Source organism: Hyposmocoma kahamanoa, unplaced genomic scaffold (genome assembly GCF_003589595.1).
Source record: "Hyposmocoma kahamanoa isolate Upper Pololo Valley unplaced genomic scaffold, ASM358959v1 64, whole genome shotgun sequence".
Classification (NCBI taxonomy): Eukaryota; Metazoa; Arthropoda; class Insecta; order Lepidoptera; family Cosmopterigidae; genus Hyposmocoma; species Hyposmocoma kahamanoa.
In genome coordinates, this window is record NW_020653852.1 from 23060942 (window position 1) to 23085238 (window position 24297).

Sequence of the window (24297 nt, forward strand, 5' to 3'; positions counted from 1 at the left end):
GCAAATGTATTATTTTCAATCTAATATTAATTATCCTACCTGTAATGGGTTTAGTCCGGACGATATATAGAAGAGAGAAGATATGTTGGCAGTGGATAGTATGACTGATATTGAATATTTCGACCGTGATATTTTTAAATAACTGTTATAAACGAAAAATTTCAGCCTCACGAATGAATAGTATTTAGTGTTTAAATATTTTAGATATCAAGTCACTTAAGAAATAGAGATGTTTTTGTTATTGTTTTCACACTCTTTATTACTGGCTATGAACCGTGAGGAGTGGACGCCGACAAGAGTCTAGCTTTTAAATAAGATGATTAAATGGGCTAACTTAAAAAAAAATACTTTCAATGATATGACCTGCAAATTATTTGTAAAATTATATTCATAGCCCCGTTTTATACTATGCTAATAAGAAATAATCACTTATTCTGTTCAATTCTAATGGACGTGCCAAAATTATGACACATGTATGACTACTTTATGATTATAACTGATACTCTGTGATTTGAACTTTAACCTTGGCGCTACGGAAGTTTACAAATAACTTAAAAAAACTCAAATAAAAAGTAGCCATATAATATCGACGGCGCCGGCATCTAGTTTTTTGCAGGATTTTTATAACTAATTAGCTACCATCTTTGTAGACAAGCGTTTATGTTGACTACGTCCATCTCCGCTGTTCCCTTTCTGCTGAAGATCGTGACTTTGTGCAAGTACACCTTTAATAAGGCTTGGAAGCCTGGATTGGCAAAGAATTGACATTTTTTCTATAATTCCAAGTCGCGGGATGAACAAGTCGTGCTAAGTCGCTAGTGCTAAGTGGCACGCCTGTTCATATCAATTGCAGTGCCACTCAGAGCTTTAGAACGCAAAAATCTGAGAGGCACTGCCACTGTGCCCGTCACCCTGCAACATAAGTTGACAAGACCCATGTACCTGTCATTCCACCGGTCACATTACTGCTTAGCGACAGAAATTGGTAAGGTGGCAGCATTTCCAAGGCCGAACTCATTCACAAGCTCTACTGCTATTATATATTTGTAAATTGGTGTTGACATCGCTTCGCCTATTGAGGGTTCTCTCTGTCTTCGTCTATTGGCTACATCTAAGCATAATTATTAGTAGTTATGATAATGAAGACATAAGCATATTTTGAAGTGATACTTTGAGTCAGTATCTTAAGTAGATATCGGTGCGTATTTATTCGTTTTATAACATGTAACCTGCGCGGGCATGTTGAAAAAGATTAATTTCCGAACGTAAAACACCGACCGCTTGTAGCACTAAATCACACGATTTTAAATTTCAAATGTGGAATGTCTGACCCCCGCCGACGGGAGAAAGTTATGAGAATTCAATATTTATTTTAATTTATATATTTATTTTTACTTTTAAAAAGCACAATATTAATTTTAATTATCAATTGATTGCTATTGGGCTGAAAACAAATTGTAACGGTCTACCGTTGAAAATATATATCTACAGTTAGTAATGTTTTACGGCTACTGTAAAGTGGATTAAATTGAACGAACAACATAAGCAACAGGATACGAAAAAGAGGGCCGAAGAGGAAGTTGGGTGAAGCCATAATTCCGCAAATCCTGTCAATGAATCTGATGCGTAAACATGTGTCCACGGTACACGTATTATGCATATTAGTATTTAAAAAGCTGTAAAACCTTCAAGACCACTTGCTTCGCCGCTGAGAGCTCAATGGTTTGAATACCTGCAGATTTATCTGTAATTTTAAGGTTACATACATGTATGAATGTTTAGACGTAATCACTTTCCTTAGAGGAGATCCGTGCTCAGCAGTAGAACACCCAATGGATTGACGATGATGATGAAAACCGTCAGTCTGGAAATAACTTGGCTGAACCTTTCCTTATCGAGACAAGGATAGGTTTTTGAACGTATGTATGGGTCATTTTGCGTAATGATCTTTTAAAACAAATTTAACATAAATTTACATTGAATGTTTATCACTTGTTTTTGAAATGAATGAATTTATGATTTATGTTCCTGATTATTTTTGGTTAGTGAATAACCGTGTGCGTGTCTCAAAATATGAATTTAAATTGTTTATTTTAAAACCAGACTTAAAGTGCCTATACAAATACCTTACCACTTCGAAAAGACATTGATCTTTTTCTCATAGCCTTTTCAATCAAGTTCAATATTACACAATCTAATTTTCATAAACATTCATTAATTAACGTAACTTACAAATAATAACATACGTAGGTATACGCTGCTATATCGATTCGAACTGTGGACCTCGGATTGAGAGGCAACCATTCCTCTACTAAACTTTTACACGAGATTAACTTAAAAGAATAATTATCTAAAAAAAAAAAGAATTGCAATTCGCTGTAGCAGAATTCGCGCCATGTTTATCCGCGCAACGCCACGTCATGTTGCTCTTTATTTTTTCCGCGGCAAAGGAAGTATGCCTTACAGCCTGTCAGTAAATTGAGTGGAATAAATGCAACACCAAAGGTGATATTAATCGAATGCGCTTGAGCGTGAATGTCTGAAATATTGAAATCATTAACATCATGATTGCTTTATTAAGTTAACATCGTTTTATTGCGTCCGCTGGGTGCTAAAGTGTGGTTGTGGTAATTAATCGTTGTATGTATTTATTAATTGACTTAGTTTATTTTTATTTCTATAATAAGTGATGTAGATAATTTAAGAAAACCTTTTCTTAACATAATACTAGAGCCTGTTTTTCATGAAATGGAAGACTAAAGACAGAAAGTGATTTGGTATTTTTAAATAATTCAAATGAAAACAAAAACACACGTTGCGTTTTGTTGTAAACATGCAAGTTCTTTTTTAAAATTATTTTAATTAATTACGCGAAACTACAACCCTCTAAAGTAGTTATTATAAAACAGTATTATTTTCTGTACATAAATGTAAAGTTTTAAAACGCGTCCAACATAAACCCGCAACTGCCTGTAATGAATTTAAATAAACTGCGCTTAATAATAAAAGCTTAAAAAGCTTTAAATCGTCGTAAATGGACAATTTCGATACTTTTATGTTTCACTACAGACGGATTGAGCCGTGAGCGGAAACATAGCGGAAAGAATAAGCTACAGTTTTTTAAGTCTTGAAAATTCCTTTATACAATTGATAGCCGACGAGAATGAAAGATTCCTAATTGATAACAGCAAGAAGACATTAAGACTTTTCATTAAGTAGAGAGGCACTTAAAATATTAGAAAGTATCTCCTGGGATCTAGACACCAGTACAACGGGTCACGTGATCGAATGTGATCATTTCGTGACTGTTCAGTCAGAAATCTGCATGGTCCTTTAGTAATAACTCAGCGAAGGTCAGGTGAAGCCGTTGAATGCAGGCGATTTGGGACCGGATGTTGGGTCTACAGGGCAAACGTTTCGCAGCGGACTACTTCCAGTTGATGTTAGTTCAACGTGTACACAGAGAAATTGTATCAACAATAGTCGATTCGCTTTAAGTTTATGTTATGCGCCGAAATTCCACAAAACCGCAACCATTGTGCAGTTCTTCGGAGCCAAACCGCTATTACGAGCGCACAGTTGGTCCTACAAACGGGATCGTATTCCGTTCAGGTGATGTATCTGATGAGTAATATCCATAAGTTGTACTGAAGTACGTGATTCAGAAGCGATTGGAGTAGTTAGTATTGGGCTGATACGCGGCCACCTCACACAGTAAATATACTGTCATTTATTGGTGATTTTTGACTCATGAATGCATGACATCAATCACTATGATCCACCTTGTGGCGTATAAAGTTTTTATATTTGTTATGTAGACACTAATTTATACACTGTAAATGCTTACGCAATTCAAAATAGTCTATTTTCAAAAATAATAATATTCAAATAAAATGTTTATTTGATATGAAATTTCCAACACTGTAAATCATAGAGTAATTATTGTAATTCTTACTTACATTCCGAAATTTTAAATTGTAGACCTTCGAAGCCAAAAATAAAAAAAAGCACTGTTCCTATACAATTTTAGTATTGGCAGTACTACCCCGTCATGGTTTTTTTTGTACAGCAGGAGGCAAATGAGCAGACGAGCCATTTGACAAGAGGTAGTCATCGTCGGCCATGGACATTTACAGCATCACATAAGCTGCCTATACATTGTCAGCCTTTGGAAGCCCTTTTGACTCGCTTTTTGTAGAACTCCATGTCATATAACGTAGTAGTCAAAATCCAGGTCTTACAATGCCAAGCAAGACGGGTGTGGGTATAGGCTCTACTCCTTTGGCGGGAAGTGCGATAATGGACATATCACGGTACGTATTTTCTTGTAATAAGTTTCATAACGACCTCAAATATTGTGATTACTTGAAATTTATTCAATAAGAAGTGAATAGCGAAAGTTTTTAAAGAACTCAAATCATTTGCCCGTGGCATTTAGCAGGATTGTCGTCTTCTAACATAATGCCGTATAACAATGCTCCGCCAATGGCTTTTCAAGTATTTTTAAGCTCATGCTTACGATCACGAGAAAAGTTATTTATGTATGTACAAATAGGTACTATGGCCATAATAAAAACTTAAATATATGCAGAAGAATTTTAAAACTTGTATTTTGCACTTATGCTGTGACACTAATGAGGTTCTTGCGCCATTGTTGTGTAGTGTGTTATTTCTTTTTTACTATTATTTGTATCCGTGCCTAAAAATTTATAAATAGATAATGAAAAGTGTAAAATGCAAGTAAGATAAGCCAACACCTGAGATATGCGAAAAGTCTTTTACTCAATTGCACAACAAGGAAGATAATGTTTTTCGGTAGAAACGTTGTTTGAAAGTGTACAATAGAGTCAAAATTTGATCTACTTAGAAAGTTGTATGGGTTAGGTATCCGTGAGTTGGCTCATAAATGGTGTTATTTAAAAAACAGAGAGAATTTATTGAAGTTGAATGTATTAATCACAATACAAAACAAATAAAAATATTTCAGTCTAACGGCAAAAACGCATCGATCCTGCAGGTTTCCTATGTTGTAGGATATTTATAATTACTGATTATTGTATTAACTATTAAGTAATTTTCTCTGACTTTTCTATACATAGTTAGTTAGTAGTAGCTACTCCTATACGTAGTTAATATAGAAGAAATGACAATTTAAATGAAAAATTTGACACAAATAGATAAAATAATAAATTGTATTAACGATCACCACCTCGGAATTAACATTTTAAAAACAAAAATGGCCTTTCAACCGTAAGTTGTTGTGAATATAGAAAATAATGTAATTGAAAAGATCTCATTGCATTGTAAGTGTGCTCGGCACTTGGTGCAACGGGCTGGTGTCCGCAACGCCAATGCGATACTTATTATTAGAACTAGATATTATAGCAGCATGACAAAGTTACAAGTTTTCTTATATAATAATGTGAAATACAGATTTTTATATGAATAAGTAATAACTATCTCTCAACTATTGGCATGCCATACTGGTGTCATAATTAATATACTTAAAATGATCAATAAAATTATTCTCCAACATGATGGACTATGGGGACCTGTGCGCAGCAGCGGAGAGTATAATGAGGGTTATATCATCATATATAATCGACTTAAATAGGCTTTGGAATCCGGTTGGCCAGAGAAAGGACAATGTGTTCAGGTGGGGATTTTCGGATGGCCCTGGATTGTTTGTACGGTACGATGTAAACGATTATAAGCATAAGTGTATAATTTTAAAATGAAACAATATACCAATAACACACATGAAGTGTAATCCGGTATATAAGCCCTTAAAATCCGTAAAACATACATCTTTTCAGGAAAAATAATTCGCCCGTTAATTCACTTCCATTTCTCATCTTATTTTTTTTTAACAACTCCTCCAATATCTTTTAGTGTTTTTCTTAACGATTATACCCAAATCGAATCGGTATTTTTTTTAATCTGACAGTTATTGCAATTAGTAATAAGCATTTTAAACTAAATAATTGATTATATAGCTTTTGTGAACACTATGGCCTACCTCACATCGTGCCCTACGTGTCCTAGCACCTGCACGATTGAGGATTTAATGGCGGCGACTAGTGACGCAGTCGGCGTTGCCGAATTCTGGGCCACAATAGTATAGTGTGTTATTAGTATTAATTTGGCCTGTGGTGTGTGCCATAGATACTATAAGAAGAACAACCGCCTAAAGTAAATTTTATTATGTTGTTTTGTAACATACGTTTCAGTTAGTAGGTATTGTCCACCACTTTATGTTCAGCAGCTGCAGCGCTTCCTTCTGTCGATTTAGTTTTGATTAATTGAAGGAAACATTTCACAGAGCACATAACTTTTGTTACTCAAACAGGCATTCTATAGCTTATTTTTCTTTACACAGTTTATGACACAGTCAAGTCTTTTTACGATTTAGCATAAATAATGACGAAATAACTTGAAATTACACTTTTGTTAAAACGTTTAACTACACATTGGTTTAGCACGTACATTGGCCATGGCCAATAATTTTTTATTTGTTTTCTTAACTTGAATAACAAACTTTCCATTTAGTCGCTCAAGAGTACGTCTACCCGACGGTGTAGTATTTTTAAAAGTGTTATTTTAAATTGGAAAACACAATACCTATTTCACTACCAATGTCATGTGTAAGTCATGCAAAAACAGCCAAGAGCCACTACAATTGAATAACTATGAGCTCCTGCTGCGTATTCAATGCATTTTAAATTGGGACTTTCCGAAGAGGTAAGACGTCGATTTTAAAACCTTAAATTATCCAACAAGGACACAACACCTTCATCTTATTAGAAATAGGAAGCTTAAATGTTAATGGATAATGATATATTTGATTATCTTCACACTTACTCGAATGTACACTACTTAGATAAAAGATGCTATAATCATGAAATTGCGACGTCTCTATTAAATAACCATTATTCAAGTAATAGTAGGTCATATTTGTATTCAAATAATCTTAAAGAGTAAAATTTTCAACAGATAAGTGTCAAGAGAAAAAATAAAGGAATACTCACTCATTGCAACACGTAACTGAGGTCTGGGTTACCGTCACTAAGGTGGTTGTTGTTGTCGTCAGTTTATCTCCAACACATTTCTTCCTCTTGTACTCATCCACCACTTTGTCTTCTTTCAGCGGCTGCAACACTTCCTTCTGCCGATTCCTCCCAGTTTTCACCGTCGACCGTTGAAACTTCATATTTGCTGTCGTCTTCCCATTAGTAGTAATCTCTGTCTCTTCAGTGACCAAAGCGCCTTTCCTAGTTCTGCTAACAGTTTTAGATGTCTTTCCAAATATATCCCCATTTCTATGTATTTCTTCTTTTGCGTCAAGTAACTCGTTTTGAGGTAGACCGTTTTGGAGCATATTTCTGATACTGTCAGTGTTCACTGTACCTAATATATCGTCTAGGTCTGCAATGCAGTCTTCGTAGTTGATTGGTTGACGTCTTTGGTCTCTTTGCCATGTAGAATCGAAACCGTAAATAGGTTCAGATTCAGCGCCAAAATATTCTTTTTTATTTTCTTTTAAAGTCTTTTCATCAGGTTCTGGGTCTATTTTGTCCAGAAAATCGTCTGTTAATTCTGTTATTTGAGCGCCAGGTCTTTTTGTGTCCATGAGGTCGAAGTTTATAAAGGTTGGGTTCATATTTGGTTTTCGTCTTCCATATAACTGTCTGTAGTACTTCTCCTGGTCTCCGTACATCCAGCATACCTTCCACCATTGCTTGCACATTAAAATGTTCGCCGAATTTGAGGCTTTGACATGTCGTGTCGCCGTTGTCGACATATTTGTGTTTATTATTTCCTTTTAGTGCTCAAAAACCTGTTTCGTATCGACTCTTATTGGTTATGTTCGGAATGCATATACGGTCTGCGTTGACTGGACAAATTTTGGCGATACGGTTTTAGTATCTTTTAAGGTATGATAATTTAAAAAAACATTTCGATATGGGTGAATTACATGACATTTACATCGATAATAATTTAATATAAGTGCACTGTGTTATTTTTGTTTTCGTACAAAGACGCCGTTTCAAATACAAATATACTGTGTACATAATTTATCCCAAAGCGGTCACTAGGAGTAAAATATTAAAAAATAATCTTAGTAAAAAAACAATAGCGTCCAATGAAGTAGATAGAGACCTACAAGATTGAGTGTTATTATAAATAACTAGTTATCTCTTTTCCAGCTATAATGTACGTTTTCTATTTGACAGTGAGTCTAACAACAGCCTCTAAACAGCAATTACCTCAGCAACAATTTGAAATTAAACTCCTAGCGCCCTGAAATCATCCGCATTTGCCATATTTATCCTCGAAGGCTGTATAGCGGTTGTAGACATTAGCAGACGCTACCTTTATACGACCTATCGGTACACGCTGTCGTTTTTTTATTACTTTATAACTACTTATCTCTCCTCAATAATCAACTCGTTCACTTCCTATTTCTTGGTTTGGTTTTAAGGGAGTTTGTGGAAAGCCTTGTTATTACTTGTCCAATTATCTGTGCGCAACTATGCCGTTTCGATTTTATATACTAAAGTTACACGATGGTAATTACATATAAGTGGCGATATACCGATTTTAAAGAATGCTAGACTTGTTAGGAACAAAGTACTGGTTTAAAAGATGATGGAAAGTAATTCTTGGGGAACGGAAATTCATGTCATTGGAAGTAATGAAAAAATAATTATAAATGTTTCACCAAACTGTACTTTGATAAAACAATTACAAACTCTACTTAATTGGCTACCTTGTCGTTTTAACAATTAACGATAAGGTCATTTCGATATCTAGTAATCTTGCTACCAACTCATTGTGAGTTACAGTCATTCTGCAGACGTGGTCGTTTTGCGATCTAGTCTTAATGCTGATGATAATTTTGAAGATATAGTCATTATGATACCGACCCATTGAATTAAAAATATGTTAAAATCCATTCAAAGTCGTTTACATGTTGTAAATATGCGTTTGTTTGGTACCAAATGCCAGATAACGTCCCACATACTCTTGCAGTGCAGTACCGGCGGTACCAATATAATACTTACAAATACGAAATTTGTTATCAGACAGGTTCCGTTGTTCTCGTTTCTTTAAGGAGTCAAGCCGCAGATGCCTATTAATATCAATACATTCGATTGGAATAGTCACCGTTGGAGGAAAAATCTGAAAATCGCGGTTCAATATTTGCGAAATGTTCTCAAAAACGCGCTGCGCAGTAGTACAATATACAGAAACTGACATCCACTACATTACTTTACGGTATCAAATTCACAAACCTCAACATACTGTGCAATCTCTGGTTTTTGTTATGACTGTTTATCTTTATACTTCATTGTTCCCTGGTACCCGTTTACTAAACCGACTATGATGTTAGATCCCGCAAGCTGGTGATTGCTATGGTTTCGATGCGTCTGCGCCATGCACTGGAACGATTTTATTCGACGTAGAAAATAAAGCTCTGGATGTAATGTAATACTTTTTAGCCAATTGTATTTTTGTAATTGTTGAATTTTGATCTCCTTCTTTCACAGATTTTTATTCCATAATTAAATTAAAACTTTATCATAGATAATAATAGACTGGGTGTTGCCAAAATTATCTAACTAGATATAGGCGTTAAACTTAACGCCTTATATTTATTGTTATTGCTAGTTAAATAAACGGGAGTTTTATTATTCGCAATTTGAACTTGTAAGATGATTATTACCTGTAACTTTTATGGGTGTATTCCACAAATCCCCACCAGTAGCATTTCATCAAATCGTGTGATAATACATTTAACAATATTTCAAAGAAGGTAAACTTACTCCATTTAGCTCATCGATTAATTTACGCGACATAATACAATGATGACGCAGTTTACAAAATCGACTCAAGTGTTGTCGGGATACAACTGACGTAATGTGGATTAATGGAATTTGCTGCCACACCAAAATCCCCACCGGTACCAAATATTATGTCAGTAGAGGTTTTGGGAAAAATGAAACAATGCAAACCAATTAGGATTTGTGTTATATAGCCTTTTGTGAATGTATATTAGTAATTTACTGTTGCATTATGATCTTTCCGCTCAATATCTCGAAATGATCGTACCAATAATATCTAGTCTAAGTTATACACTGTTGTGTACTAAGCTGCAGTAATGTATGTTTAAATAGCTTGCTTCATTACGTGTAAGTAATTTTATTTACATACCGAGATTGTACTTAGAAATAAGGTCTCCTGTTATATCCTATCTTCAGTTTGTTTATGTATATCTACAGAGATGAGTAGTTGTAGTGTATAGTATTGTATTTAGGTATATTTTTGCAAGAGAATCTAATTAAAAACAGAGTGAATTTATTATTGGATTTAGTAGTAAGTATTGACCAAAACTGTCTTGCATTACTACATACTGGATTACCTTCTTTGACTATCCATCTCTAGCCACTTATAGAAGTTACTTATTTCAGTTACTTATAAAATAGCAGTTAAGAATATCCACGTACTGTTTCTGGTCCTCGACAACTATACAAGCACAAGCAGTCAATAAATTACAATGTTTGCGGAGCACTAATTACTATATACCGAGAAGCGCTTGCGCACCTTTATCGATATCATCGGTAACTATCGATATGAATAGAATGTTGATGGTATCGATACTGGAGAGCTGCACTATTGTGTACTAAAACTTTATGATCTACCTGTACGGAAATCAAATTTTAGTACAACTTTTGCAAATTCAAGTAATACTAAATATACCAGATGGTATAACTTAAGAATTAACAAACAATATGTCGTTGTAATTTCAATATTTGGAACATTTTCGTTGCACCCTCGTATGCTGGGGTTGGAACAAATAGCTACATTACTGTAATTCCGTTTAATAATATACTTCTTGTTTTGCTAAGTGTTGTTATGTCATTTTAATTTGTGAAGTGCAAAAACCGTCATTCACTCATTCGTTCCTTACACAAACGTTCATTATGTTATACTGTACAAATAACCACAGTAACTAACTCAAACTTTCGCACAAAATGTGTAACACAATTCGTTGGTACATTGGTCTATATAATTAATAAAATCTGTCTATCCATATCGACTGCAATCAATTGTAAAGTCCGAAACAAAAAAACAAATTCGATTAAACGGAGTTTTAATAGCAACTTCCAACTCCCAATGAACTCATTTTCATTGTAATGCCTTATTACAAACCGGAGGTATGTAAACACAATGATCCGCTCCATTAGTTTTAAAGTAGATACAAGTAAACCGAAATGTCACTAGTCGTGTAAGTGGTATGACCAAAACGTTTATAGACCTATTATTTAACAACTACAGATAATTTCTTTTTATCTTATTAGTGCTTTATTGTGTTAGTTTTGCATAGGCGCTGATTTCAATTATCCTTCCCTTTGTACGAGACTGTAGAGTCGTAAACAAAGTCAGTTATTAAACAAAATAAAATAATTACATGCCAAGTGCATGGTTGTGAATTTCACGAGACTGTAACTAAGCGTATAAACTTTTGCCCCCTAAACAAGGGCAAATCAATTAACTTTAGACTCGGAATACACAAGCTTTTCTTTTACGAACATGTTGTCATATTCAGTTTACGTTCAGTGCGTTTTTATCGCAGCGATAACAGTCATAATATTCCAACTTTATGCATACGCAGGTCGCCTTGGTATTTCTAATTAAGCCGGCGCCCGCGCCGCCCGCAGCGCGCAAGGATCTTTTGATGTTTTTGGTACGATACTTATCGAGCTGCGGCCGTATTTTTAGGAAACTTAAAGTTAATGCTTGTTTTAATGTTCTTTGGTTACGGACGAAATATGTATCGCATTCGTATTTTTCGAAAGAAAAAAGAAAGTATAGCAATGTCTTGGATCTTTATAGTTTTGTACTTTTATTGTAGTATACTATAATTTTAATTTAGGTTTGTTATGTTAAAGACTTTTTGGAAAGCGCGTAAATAGATTTTTTTAAATATAACGCACTTGACACAAGCTGAGTATAGTGCTTGTTGCTAAATATATTGTCATATTAGGTTTGAAAAACGATATCAGTTTTCACAAAAATTGTTGTTACTTTGCTATTGATGGTGCGAATGAAGCATGTCTTTCTTTAAATATATGCTTGTTGATATAGTTGTTCTTTAATTAAATTATTGTTTTTCGAGGTCATCTGTGGAGGACCATGGCATTATGTCTAAGTAAGTCTATACTTAAGTTTACTCTAAACTTGTCGATTAAATTTTTTTTCTAAAAAAAGGCGTAACTAAAGGTATACCATAATCAGTAGTTCATCTATGCACCTTGTTGTAAATACAACCTGTGCGCAGGTGTTCTTCTATTTATAAGTAGCCTTCGTTTATCTCGTTAATAATATTTTGATACGAGCTGTGCAACTGTTTCTTTTTTAAAGGAATTAGGGCAGATCCTCGACCACCATTGCTTATCATCAAGTAAATTGTGTTTAAATGTTTGCATATATCTTAATTACTTATTAAAAGTAAGTTAATGTCTGAAAGAGACGAGAAGCAAAGTTTTTTTATTGTATTAAGGTATTTAATAAAAAAGTATCATTTCTAGATTTTTACGATTAATCTTGATTAACCTGTTACATCCTACTGCTGAGCATTGTTCTCATCTACGGAGAGGGTTTACAACTTTATACTATGTTTATACGGTCTTATAGCGGCCAGTGGTCGCATAGTGCGAACGCAATTATCGTATGAACGTGAGGCGATTCTCGAGAAATTTTCACGAAATTTTTATTACTCTGCCATCAATAAACTGCGTGATTACCGCCATCCCTGTCACACTTATGCAAATTTTATTACGAGAAAAAGAGACGAGTGTTCTGTTATTTTGTTAGCAAGGTATGTTATTATGTTTTTTGCCATCTGCAAGCTACCGAAGGGCATTTTTTGACTTTAATGACGTAAGTTTTAGGGGAAAATTCTGACTCCGACATGGAGTTTGTACGTCGTTTCGTGTATTCAGGTAGTTGACAGTAATAATGGTTTTTGTTTTTCTCTTATGCAGTACGGTAATGTGTTAAAGTTAGTATACTTTATATAATGGTTTTTATGAAAAATCTTAAAAACAAAATTGCCAGTGCCAGTTAGTAATATGACGAAGTATGGTATAACCAAATTTCTGCTAAAGGATTATTTTTAAATTTCTTGTAATTTGCGAAACCAAAACTAAGCAATTTGACAGACTACCAACCATTAAAAATCAATTATCGAAACAAAAAAGGAGTAGCTAGCCCCGGGCCAAACCGGGCTTATAACATACCTTGGTGGCAACCAAGTTATTACGAGCTCTGCTAAAGTTGGTAGTTTCACTATTATAGAGCTCTAATTTGAATGGTAAATGGTTAGTCTTGAGAATATCTTTTATAAATTGATCTTTTGCTGTAAAATAATTGCATAAATGGAGAGGTCAAGAAATGTTGGGATGTCTTCAGGACTATAATGACGGCCTAAAGGTGGCTTGAAACAAATTGCTACTTGGCTTCCTTTACAAATGAAGCAGCATTAAGGCCGAACGCCATTTTAACTGGCCGCTTCAACAACAAAATTGTACAGTTTGACAATACAATATCGTTCAATGAATTTTGTAGACAAGTTACTCCCTGGCCGGATATTGCTATGGATACAGAGAATACGAAGCCCAGTCCTTTGCCCAGCAGTTGGACACTATTGCAAGCTGAACAACTTTTTAAATATTTTTCTTGAGAGTAAAAAGAAAATGTTTTGTAACGATGAAAGAAAAACATAGTGATCTAACCTGCAAATAGACCCCAATCTCCATTAGGGTCTGCCTTTGACACGATGCCCAAGGTCGCTGGGCACATTCAAATTGCTTAAAATCAAAAAGAAAATACATAATGATTCCATAGTCTTTACACTACGCAGGCCCATATCGAAGAGTAGTATAGTATCGGAAGGCTTTCTATAGATACCCAAATATATCAATTGTTACACAGTTCTTGGTTAAGAAAAAGACCCCACCATTTGGGCAACTAAAGCGACTTAGAGGAGACACGTCATGTCCAGCCTCACCTCAATAGTCAGAAAGCTATAGCATTGGCTGATGTTGACGTGTTTGAGTCTTTTTTGCGGTTCTCGGCAGGTCTGGTACAGCTCGTGTCTTTGTTGTACATTTTTATTGCTCAAGAATTATATTTTGGGTACACATTTGTTCGGTAAGTATCTAAATATCTTTGATCTTGTCAAACAAAACTAATATCCCAAAAGCAGCAATTTAAGCATTCAATGTTTTAGTTGTTCGTGATAACCAACCACGTTACAGCTGACATGTCATCCGTGGCCAAGAACCCTTTTAGGGGGTCGAAACGTTGGTTTGTTTGATCCGAAAAATAGTTTAACAATCGCAAAAACCTAAGACCTCGATCTGAAATATATTTCCGTTTTTTTTTTAAAGTTAAACAGTTGTTAAATTAAAAACTCATTGAGCCATAAGAAGTCAAGTACGGAGTATGACAGAGGGTCTCAAATACACAGCGTGTGTCGCCGGCAATTTCGCTAACGGCATAACTGGTCGCCGGTTGCTGTTGGCTGTTGACCACTCCAGAGAATTCCTCGCAAATTGCCCATACGTCGCACGAGTACACCAATACTGGAGTGTTTTCTGACAGTTAATCGAGTATGACTGCCGGGGAACGGCTAGTAAAATTCATTACGTTTGAAGAATTTATTGTTGGTTTTGTTTTGCAATACCAGTCATAGCTCTGATTTTTCAAATTACAAGATTTTCTCTTGAAATTATCCATTTACCGCTTTCTATGACACTCAAGCAGAAGTACAGGGTGGTCTGTTGCTTAACCAAGTATAGTGTAACAATTATGGATTGATCATCTGGGGTAATGGCTCTTATGTTGAATGAGGATTTGTAGTCCAAAAGTAATGTAATACGAGCAATGTGCGGCAAAGGTCCACGGGAATTATGCAAAACCCTGTTTGGTGATTTGAGCATTCTGACTCTACCTTGACTTGTGTACATATAATACGACTTCTGTAAGTTTGTCTAGCAGCACTCACATACATTAAAAGAAAACACTAAAAGTCTATATTACAATTGCGGGAAAATTTATAGTAAACTACCAAGTGATATAAAAAAAAGTGACGTATACAAAAATTACCACAGAGTTATACAAATGGCTAGTTATGAAAATAATACAGTCTGAATGAATATTTACAACAATTATTTTGCGTTATTGTACTTTTTGTAAGTCTTGACACACTTAATTTGCAAAATTGTGATTTGTGACTTACTTATTTATTATTGTAGTAGTTAATTAATATTTTATCATTACATATTTGCATGCTAGTTAATGTAGCGAAACATGTTTGTACAGGCACTGTTTATTATATCATGTTATCAAACAAATTATATTTGAGAAATTAATTCATTTAAATCTGAATCTAATTTAAAACAAAACCATCGATAGAACTACCTACTCCACGATATACAGGTACCTGCGTAATGGCGTAATGTAAAGACTGTGAAATCATTCTGTATATTTTTTGTTTTAAGCAATGTTGGTGTACCCAGTAGACCTTGGGCGTCGTGTCTGCAAGATAGAGATAGGTATGGGTACCAATTAGTAGCTACTAACACACGGTGTCGAGTAAAAAGCTTCTAACACGATTTCTGCATGAGACGTATAAGGGAATTAACGAAGGGCGTATGCTGACGCATGTCCACTGTCAAGTGAAGAAAACGATTGACATGTGGTCGGGTACAGTGGTTTACTTTTCTTAATATTATGACCAAATAAGTACAAGTAATGAGCTGCTATATAACACTAGAGTCAAACCAAATTTCACTTTAGTAGCAACCCTGAAACGCCAGATCTAATTACAAAAATAAATGTCAGTGGAAGAAAAGAAAGCTCTATTTAAAAACGAAACAAATGGAGATGCGCTATCTCTCTTTACGTTCATATGAGAGTGGCGTCTAAGTACATGTGTGAGTCACATAATGTATTTATGGGCGTGTTTCTTTACAGAGGTCCAACTGTGAAACGTGAAACTCAATCTGAAGTAAGCGACGCGTCTGTCCATAGCAGTTGCAGTACCTCTCAGAGCTTTAAATCGCAAAGATTTGAGGGCCACTGCCTCTACGCCTGTCATCCCGAGAACATAAATGGACAAGTCCCATGTGCCTATAATTTCACCAGCACCCTTCAAAATAGAAATGCAGTAATGCTCACATGACTGCCTGTTGGTAGAAATAGATAAGGTAGCAGGGCTTTCCTGGACGAACTTTTTGACAAGCAGCATTACTGCAACTAAAATTCAAACCCATACTTGTTGGGTTTACTCTTGTTTACCGTATTAAGGTTGACAGTTTCTACAACACTTTCTTTCTAATGTTACTTTATATTTACGCTTCAGTGGATAAACCCGTAACATCATCGACCCTGACGTCACTTAAAATTAGACGAGATAGTGGCCAAGGGTTTTTTTATTTTACATTAAAATAATCTTGGAACACTTGCAAGGTGTATGATCATAATCGTAATGTTAACTCGTTGAGAATTGTTTACCATATATATTACCGTATTGCATATGGCGGGTCTCTACTAAAAAGAGGGACCACGCTTACGTGAATAAACAAATACATACAATATCACCGCTGTTGCGAGTCATGTTAAATTGTGTCAAAAAAGATATTGCATTTACAGTAGAAAACCGAGATATATTGATGAAGATAGGAAAGAAACATCACAATAGCCTATGATGGACGTGGTAAGCAAGAAAATGATGTTTTGTTCAACCAACTGACATAATGCCAGTTCCGTATTATTGTGTTGAGGCCTACTGTACCCGGAAGGGCAGGACCAATAAGGGGAACAAAAAATATAGAGAACTGAATCGTACAGGTGGTCAATGCATAAGAAGTGTGGACTGTAAAGTAATAATTTCATTTATTTCATATTTATTATAACAAATAGGAATACACGGTTAGTAAGACCCTAAAACCCTTGGGGGTTTATCAGTAACTGCGCTTCTCCGTGTTCTGTTCAAACTAGTATAAATTCAAATGTTTATTCACCGAAAGAACCGAAGCACATTGTCTTTAGTATGTCAATTACGAGAAATTCAAACTTAAAATATATACAGGTTTACATTACAATTAGCTATTGTAATTAGGCAGAGTATATTTACCTACAGTCCAACGAAGTAATATACAAACAGAGGATAATACCTCGAAATCAGGGATTATTGTATCATTTTAATTATATATTTTCGATATGCAGCAATCACTAAGAAAAGTTTTATAATTTTAAGTAACAATATAACCATTTCGTATAATAAGTATAAAAAAAATACTATAATAATACTACAAATCAACTGCCTCCGTGGCACAACGGTGAAGGTTCCGGGTTTGTTTCCCGAGCCGGGAGACGTATTTGTGTGATCTACATTTCTTTCTCTCACGAGTTTGAGTGTAATTTGTGGTTGTTCATATGTGTGTACTGGGGTTTCCCTAGTGCGGGGCCATGATTTTGTCCCAATTTATATTCTATGTCAAATTGCCTTTATATATAGTTTAATATTTTGTTAGTTTTTTTATATCCGTTATTTGAAATATTTTTTATGGAATGCTGTGTATAGTTCTAATTGGGTGTCAGGTTTATATTGCAGTTGTGTAATAGGTAAGGAAAATTATAAACAATACCGTGAATCCAATCATCCATATCGGCTTTTTTAAAAAACAAAACGTTTTTATTACCATGAAACAAATAACTGGAAGCAACAGTACCTAAGCCAGGCCCTGCGATGGCCCGTTGCGACGTTGCGACGTGCTTCAATCCACCGCGGTATCATAATAAAAATCGCGTAATGACCGCACTCCGCGCCCGCGCATCCCGTCGGCAATCAAAGCGTAATTGAATTTCGAATTGTGATGGAATTTAACGTTTATGATGCTTAGTGCGTCTACTGTTGGGATTGACTTTTGTTATGTTATGTTGTATTATAGACGGAACCAATCATATTACATACTTTTTGAAGCAGTAGAGCTCCTTTTTAAAGTGTTCGTCCAGCGAAGTACCGCCACCTTACCTATTTCTGCCGCCAGGCAGTAATGTGAGCATTACTAAGTAATGTAAGCGTTACGCTTCCACACTCATATGGAACATTATAACTTGGACCTTTTCAAGGCGAGAGTGAATAGGCATTATTTAGGTGTGCATGCTCCATAGTCGACCTCATCGTCACTTTCTATCAGGTGAGATGAAGGTCAAATGCGGACTTATATGCGCATTTCACTATCAATATTCTGCTGATTCATGCAAGGGATGCCTGAGCGCCTGCTGTGTATAGACAAGGAGTTCATCATCGCCATTAATCCAATAATGTCCCACTGTTGGGCACGGCTTTCTTTCACCGTTAGCGTGAGGTGTTGCTACAAAAATTTATAAATCGTAGTAACTTACAAATTATAGGTACACGCCGCCACAGGAATTCGAACCATCGTCCCCTTAATTGAGAAGCCACAGTTCTACCACTGGGCTGCCACCCTCAACAAGGAGTTAAACTAACGTTTCTAACCCTGCGTCACCTGTCCCCGAACTTGAAGACACCCTTATAAAATAATGACGGTCTGTGCGTCACTGCCGCCGGAGACAGTTTTGCTGACGACTTTACACAATGTTTTTTTAATAAACCTTTATGACATTGTAAATATTTATTTTGTCTTTCCTGACTTCATTTCAATTTTGTGGCTTTTATTGTAAATTATATGTCTCTGTTTGTAGAATTTCTGCAGGAAGTCAGTTGTTTTATTTAGCCAATGCACTACTTTCGCCCAACGATCAGACGGATGTAACTTAAAATATTGAAGGGAAAAAGTTATTTACACTATTTGAACTAAAATATTGACGGAAAAAAGTTATATAAATTGTCGATTATTAATTTCTCGATATATGTTGATTAGTGAAATAGAATAATGGCGTGCAATGACAGGGTAAGTGTTTTCAGTGAATAACGGCAACATTATTATTCTGAATTCGATTTCTTTTATTTTTTAGTATGGCATTATTTATTACTTTTAAGTGTTGGGCAGCCCTAACCCGTCAAATACAGTTCATCGATGGCTTTAAAGATAAAAGATAAACTTATTGTTCGGCTGCCATTTGCTTTCGCTCGCACGGCATTAATAACTAATATTTCATATGATATTAGGACAAGTTACCTGACCTATACGTCTAATGACCTATCGACACAGCCGCACCTGAAACACCTTGGAATTGGAAGTCACAGGTCCAGTGCTGAGAAAGTTATGGGTTAAAACCCATAACAAACACCTGTACTGTTTCAAATTCACAATATCGTCCCTTAAAATAGGTTTTATAAAAAAATTGCTGCTGGTATGATAACTACAGGAATTGAAAACTAAAGTTTTAGTTTTTCTTTCATGTGCTATATGACATTTAATCGGTAGTACAATTTTTTATTCTCCGGGATGGGCTAAGGCGTCTAATCAGCCGTATTGTAGATCTTAGACATTTAATTACGTAAGTTTCCAAATTCAAATACGTTTATTTTTTTGTGATACACAGGTCGTAAAGGCATTAGCAGAATGCGTTTTGAATTCCTATGATCAACCTTGCAGGATACAAAGTTTTCATGATTTTTATGTACAGACTCATTCAATACTTTGTATAGTATACGCATGCAATCTCACAAATAAGAAAATAAAATGGTAATATATTTAACGAGGCTGTCGTCATCAAAGTTATAATTGTATTTTTTATGATAATTCTCCAATTTAATTACCTGTCGTATGGCGCATAAACAAAAAACTGTAAATTCATTACTACAACATTATTTCTTGCACTCAAAGTTGCAATATTCGTTACGTTATGTTAATTCTTTTGAATTACGACTCATGAGTACGACTTAAATGTTGCCTTAATCTCTTTAAATCAAGGTTATCGCTCGTTTAGTTGCGATACTATTATTATTCTGTGTTTTAGTTATTGCTAATGCAGTTGTTGTATACAGCAAGTAAACTTCAACCCGTTCTACGAATTACTGCAAGGCATTAATGGGGTAAAATCCAGGTAGAGGATTGTGTTATCCCATCGCCAAAATTCATCTCTCATCACGACTTGCTCTTTCACTGTTTCAGCGAAAGGTAATTCCGCTAAACATTTACAAATACACGTGAGTTAGAAAAAAACAGTACAGAGTTTTAAAAAAACCGACCTCTAAAGTCATTCGTCTCTAGTTGCCTTTAGAGGTGGAATATTTTCTGCAAATTTAAATGGGACCACTACCGAGGTGCCCTCTTTCCAACACAAAAGAATCATCAAAATCGATTCACAAATTCAGCCGGAGTTTTCGCGTAACATACATACAAAAAAAACATACACTGAATTGAGAACCTCTTCCTTTTTTTGAAGTCGGTTAGTTAAAGTCATTGGCACTAGCCGCCGCGGCCGGCGATTCGAACCGTCGGATTTTCAATTCAGAAGCGCTACCATCGCCTTGTTATATTTATTAAAAATAGTTTATTAAAAGTATTTTTTTATGATATCAAGTGACGGGTCGAACAAGTCGTACGCCTGGTGGTAAGCGACACGCCTGTCCATAGCAGTTGCAGTGCCACTCAGAGCTTTAAATCGCAAAAACCTGAGGGGCACGGCCACTGCGTAGACATAAGTTGACAAGTCCCCTGTCCCTGTAATTTTACCAGCACCCTTTAAAAGCGGAACGCAGTAATGCTCACGTTACTGCCTGGCGGCAGAAATAAGTAAGGTGGCAGTACTTCCCTAGACGAACTCTTTCACTAGATGTTCTATCGCTACTAAAATTAATTCATAAAATTCTTCATTTCCCATAATTAATGTAATAATCTTGGAAATATAAATTTAAGATCTTTCACAACCCCTTAACCAATTTTTATCGTATATGAGGATAACTAAATATGAGGACAACAAATTAAAATCTATTTTGCATGTATTAACAAACCGTCCAGCTCTATCGCGATTGAATGATAATTTTCCAACATAAAGTTTATCAATTAACGTTTAACTTTACAACGATTACACCGCAATTTCATATAAACATTATATTGATAACTAATAAAAATATACATTCATAAACAACATTATCTTGATTACCTAAACGACGTTAAAATTCCCATAAAAATAAAGGTATTACGTTGTAATTCATTAATTGCATTCTAAAGGATTCTATCTATAATAATTGTACGTGGTGTCATTAAATAGAGATAAGTCACTCTTGAGCTTTTAAAGCTGTTTTCGTGCTTAATCTGTGACACCTAAGTGAGTAATACCTGTGTTTATGAGATGAATAGCTGGTATGATATATGCTATGATATCTACATCCGTCATGCCGAAAAGTTATATTCACATAACAAGAATAGTTGTGTTTCTCGAAGGGTGAGCAAGCAGCTTGTGAATTGAATATCAGCACATTTTCTTGAGAGAATTTCAAGAATTTTAACAATGTATTAGAAACTAAAAAAGGTATTCCTAATTGTGAATGCAAACATGTTCAAGAAAAGGGCTATTGACACAGCTTGTTAATTGTTAAGATTACAAGACTAAATTCACCCACGGCACATGAATTACGTATTTCCTCATTTCGTATTATTTCAACGCACAAATTCACTTAAATTTCCTTTTATATTTATAATTAAAACCGTTTTTCATTCCGAGCATAACCTTTTATTTAACCAACTACAGAACTAAAACAATAGTCAAACAGTTAACCGTCTTAACTGACAACGATAAATAACCTTTTCTCACGTGTGTTCCAACATTAATCACTGTAATCCAGCACTTCACTTTCTATGCGCTGTAAAAAAAACCCACAACACTATCAAAAATTGCCAAGTAATTTTATCCATACGTTATATATAACACTGACGAGTGATACTTCACGAGCATAGCCATTATTAAAAAAAAGAAAAGAACATTCCAATTTGAAACAATCCAATGGTAGCGCGAAACTCAAATTTCGAGCACACGCTTCGTTCGACAGCGCACGCGCAACTGACTGACACAGAGGCAGCCAACCGCATTGATCGGAGCCTCCATACTCGAGACAAAAGATACAAGTTTACGTAAGCCAGAACAAGATGGAGGACCTGACCATCCCCTAGTAGCCTATTCAAATTTGCCTGGCCTATCGACGACATTAATTGAACAGGTTTATTCGTCAAGTGCAAGTTGCACTTAATTAGGCGCGTTTCATTCGCCGGTCAATTGGATAGGAAGCTTCATATATATTAAGAACGTGTTCGGAGCTTCATTGACATTCATTACTCTTCATAAGATGCCTTGTGGATCCCAGGTCATAAACTAGAGAATTATCTACATCAACTCATTATATGTCCGACTGCTGGGCACGGGTCTCCTCCAAGATAGGCCTTAGGCCATATCCTCCACGTAACTTATAGGTAAGTAAGGAATTTCACACGTATCCCGAGGGCTGTGAATCACATTCGACGTGCATGTTGCACGATCTTTTCCTTCATCGTCACCGTATGTAACATGGAAATTAAAGCCATAAGTACAACACAGGGATTCGAAGCCACCGTTTTTATTTTATTAACGACGAAAAAGTGTTTTATAACAAGTTGAAAAGCCTCCACATACAAAAGTATAACACTTTTGTATGTGGAGGTCTTGTATGCAATACAAGATTTTGTTGAAGGACAAAGAACTCTGATCTTCCTATCTATAAGCTCTACAATTATAATGATTAGTATTCATTATATTCATTATTTGATTGATTCTACATTACTTTATTAAGATATTTTATTATTTAGAAGAATTTAATTAATTAATTTTTAAGTTGAACAAGTATAGTTTTAAGTCTTAGCTACGCCCATAATGTAATGCAATTTTGTTGCATGTTCGCTAATAAATATATACTAAATACTAACCGATGTAGCGCTACTTTTATCAGCATAATGCCCAAAAAAACTGGCTCAATGTCATCAAAAAAGCTTTACCCGGAGCTTTTAAAGGAAAATCTGCAAACTAAACACGAGCACTGACAGTTATCTCTAGTAGTGATTTATAATAGATTTTTATCAGTTTAACCTCTCGGTAGACCTGTGATTAGTGTATCGATAACTCGATAGATATATTATCTGTCTGGTAAATGGGCTCTCATTTTTCTTGTTTTTAAAATTATTCAGATCTCTTCACCAAGTCATTTGAGTTCACTCAAGTCGTTCAATTGACGTATTCCAGTGATACGTTAAAGAGACCACTCTGTAGATAATACAAAACTCATGTCTAAATAATGAATTATTCATTATTTATTTGGATCAATTAATAATGATCTTCGTAATAGAATTTGTATTCAAACTGACGTTGGAAAGTAGAGTCGAGGTAAGATGATATATAAAATATATTGGTTCAGTTAATTTGAAACGTTGTTCATCACTAGAGATTTATATGGCAATTCTATATCTCGTTTTTAGAAGATATAAACCTCAATAAACATGAATTTTAGTATAGTTATTATGGCAATAATTCTAATTAATAGTTTTTTTAAATTTTGCCACAAACAAAACAGAAATAACTCTAGATGCGCAGTGCGATTGACATTTTATTTACATAGATTAAAGTTTTCAATTGCAATAATAATAGTTTCATTAGTTTTAATGTGTCTATCAGGGCATGGGAGAGTCACGATTCGCACAAGAGCCTTCAAGGTACTAGACACCTATAAAGTTTTAAATTAAGGCAACTGATTACCGCTTTCAATTAAAGACAATCGTAAATTTGCTTACATAATGAAAATAACAGTACCTAGTATTATCAAACAAGTATTCTGAACGCTGTAAACTTCAGAAGATTATTAATTTTATTTTAGAGGTAGAATAAGCATTCGTTGATTGTTTGTTATTAAAATAACTAATAGAAAACGGTGATAAAACTAATGGTTTTACACATATTTATTTAGCCCACCTGGAGTACGCAACTGTTTAAATCGATTTCGTTGAAGTATTACGAAGAATGCGATTGCCGCTCAGTCGCCTCCAGTGCGTTAAAGTAACCTACTTAGAATAACGGTGCAGTAATCTTTAAAGTAATAGATAAATTCAATAATGCTTAAGTCGATGAAATTGTCGAGTTAATGAGGCTCACTATATCATTGACGTGGTTTTTTGGGTCGTGATGTTGGGTATTGATTTGTTATAAAACAAATAAACAAATTTTTTTGGCCCCGACAGTGACTGTCACAATTCTATTGTCCTTAAAAAA

The 24297-nt window shown here is 35.0% G+C and overlaps 1 protein-coding gene across 5 annotated transcripts in view; it reads right to left on the reverse strand.

Moving 5' to 3' along the window:
- Nucleotides 1–24297, reverse strand: part of LOC113231081 (protein prickle-like) — a 423515-nt gene that overhangs the window by 187883 nt on the left and 211335 nt on the right. The window contains exon 1 of one of the 5 annotated variants that reach the window (XM_026465253.1): nucleotides 7029–7148. The exons of the other annotated variants lie outside the window; for them this stretch is intronic. The gene's annotated coding sequence lies outside the window, so the exon portion shown is untranslated. Of the gene's footprint in view, nucleotides 1–7028; nucleotides 7149–24297 lie in introns of those variants that run through there. 5 annotated transcript variants of the gene reach the window in all.